Genomic DNA, 2500 nt, shown 5'->3' on the forward strand with positions numbered 1-2500 from the left:
GTCCCGGCCGTCGCCGCCTCGGCGGGCGAGGGCTAAAGGCGAGGGAGAAAAGGGGACGCCCGAGAAGCCTTCGGGGATCGGAGAAGGAGGCGGCTCCTCCGGCCCTTCCCGCACCGGGGAGTGGGGGCTGGTGGGTGGTGGGTGGCTTTCGCCGCCCGGCGAAATCCCCCGCCCCCCCGTCCTCCCGCTCTCGGCCGAACGGGCCCCCGCCGCTGGCGCGGAAGAGGAGAGGGGCTCCCGGGCCTCCGGGCGTTCCGGGTCGCGCTTGCGGGCGCGCGAGGTTCTCGGGCGGCCGGGCCGCGTCCCCGCTCCGGCGGGGCGGCCCGAGCCGCGGCCGTCGTCTCGGGCGCGGTGCCGGGTTACTGAGGGGAACCCCGGGGTCCCGAGACGGACGCCGCGGCGAAGGCGGCGGATGTCGGGCGCGCCCCCGCCGGCGGACGCTCCCCCGAGGGCGGCAGTGGGGGAGGCACCCCGGCGGGGCCATGCAGGTCGTTTCCCTCGCCCCAGGGCCAGGTACCTAGCGCTCCGCGTCTCGGCGGTCCGCCGGTCTCCTCGCCTCGGCGTCGCCAAACGCCGAAGGAAGCCGGGGGGGCCGAAAGGCCGCCGAGCCCGGGCGGAGGTTCAAAGACTCGGGCGGTTCGGCGCGGGCCCGCCGCCGGCGGCGGCGGCGGCGGTGGCGACGGCGGCGGCGGCGGCGGCAGGTGTGCCGGGCGGTGGCGCGGGCGCCCTCGAAGGGGTGGGGAGCCACTCCCGCCGATCCCCTGCGGCGGCGCGTTCCGTTGCGACCGGCCGCACCTCCTGGTCGTCGTCGTCGTCGTCGTTGCCGCCGTCGTCCCGCCGCGCGCGCGGGGCCAACCCGCGCCGCGCCGGGGAGGGGCGCCCTGCCCCCCCCTCTCCGCGGCCCGGCCTCGGCGGAGAGGCCGCGGCGCGTGGCCGGGTCGGCCGCGGGGCCGGACCCCGCCCCCCCGCCTCGAATGCGGGCGCGACTGCCGGCGGAGGGCGCGTGCCCTCCGCCTTGCCTCAGCTGCGGGGTTTGGGCCGCCGGAGCCCGCCGCGCTCCCTTTCCTCGGCCGCCGCCGCGGCGGCGTCGCGTCGCGGCGCCGCTTCGGGCGCGGCGGCGCCTCTCCCCTCGACGGCCTTCCTTCTCCCGGAAGGCGCCGGCGGCGCCGCCCGCCGGCCGTCCTTGGCTCGGCCGCTGGCCCGCCCGGGCGAGCGCTCTGCCCGGTCCCTCCGTGGCCGGACGCCGACGAGTGCACGGCGACCCCGCGGCCGAGCGGCGGCGTCGCCGCTCGGCGGGTGTCCCCCCTCCGGGGGGACGGTCGGCCGCAAGGCGCCCGCCGTCGCCTGCGGCGGTCCCGGCCCGGGCCCCGCCCGTCGCTTCCCCGTCGCCCTTTCCCGGGCCGCGCGCGGGCCGAACGGAAGGCGGTGCGGGCGGCCGCGGGGGCGCGCACCCGCCCGTTCTCTGAGCGGAAGCGAGGAGGGCGGGCGTTGCCCCCCCGGGCTCGGCCCCGTCACGCCTTCCGCCGGGCGCGTGCCCCGCGGAACAGGGGGTTCCCGGCGGCGCGAAGAGGCGGGGGGCGGTCCCGGGAGTGCGGCCGCAGAGGCGGCGGGTCTGCCGCCCGGCAGGCCCCGGGCGCCCGCGGTGCCGGCTCGGGACGCGGCGGCGCCTCGCCTCCGGCGCCGGCGCCGGCGGCGGAGCGCGGCCGGCAGAGGCGCCGGCCTCGCGGCGGGAGCGGTCCCGCCGGGGGCGCGTCGGCGAGGCGGCGGTCGCCGCGCGTCGTTCTCGGGCGTCGTAAGGCCGCTGGGGAGAGCGGGTCGGCCGCGTCTCCGGGGCGGCGGCGCGGCGCGAGTCCGCGGAGCGGTCGAGGGGAAAAGGGAAAAAGCGCGAGCGGGGGCCGACGGCCGCGCCCCCGGCTCAGGTGAGCGCGTCGTCCCGTGAAAGTGGCCGGGCGGGGCGCCGCGCCCCCGCGGTCCGGCGCGCGCCGCGCGGCGCGCCCTCCGTGCGGAGACCGGGCCGAGCCCGGGCGCCTGGGCCGCCTCCGAAGGTCCTCGCGCGTAGGCGGCGTCTCCCCTCGCGGGGGGAGGCGGTCGGGGGCGCGGGCCTCCCCGCCTTTCGGCCGGCCGGCCTTCGGACCGTTTCGTGCGGGGGGGGCGTTTCCCCCCCCCTCCTCCTCCTTTTCCTCCGTTCACGTGTGCCGGTACGGTTCGGAGCGAGGCGCGCCGCCACGGCGTCCTCGCCGCAAGCGAAAAAGGGGGCCGCTTCACGCGAGCGGTCCCGGCCCCTCCGCGCGCGCGGGGTCGGTGCCGAAAGCCAGACAACTCTTAGCGGTGGATCACTCGGCTCGTGCGTCGATGAAGAACGCAGCTAGCTGCGAGAATTAATGTGAATTGCAGGACACATTGATCATCGACACTTCGAACGCACTTGCGGCCCCGGGTTCCTCCCGGGGCTACGCCTGTCTGAGCGTCGCTTGACGATCAATCGCCGTCCCGGGGGGGC

The 2500-nt window shown here is 79.7% G+C and overlaps 1 non-coding gene across 1 annotated transcript; it reads left to right on the plus strand.

Moving 5' to 3' along the window:
* The first annotated feature begins 2317 nt into the window (after window positions 1-2317).
* On the plus strand, window positions 2318-2470 carry LOC136304330 (5.8S ribosomal RNA). The gene has a single exon (XR_010724482.1). It is a non-coding gene; the product is annotated as a 5.8S ribosomal RNA (ribosomal RNA).
* The last annotated feature ends 30 nt before the right edge of the window (window positions 2471-2500 follow it).

This window comes from Chamaea fasciata, unplaced genomic scaffold (assembly GCF_029207755.1).
Source record: "Chamaea fasciata isolate MVZ Bird 193981 ecotype frontalis unplaced genomic scaffold, bChaFas1.0.hap1 SCAF_75, whole genome shotgun sequence".
Lineage (NCBI taxonomy): Eukaryota > Metazoa > Chordata > Aves > Passeriformes > Sylviidae > Chamaea > Chamaea fasciata.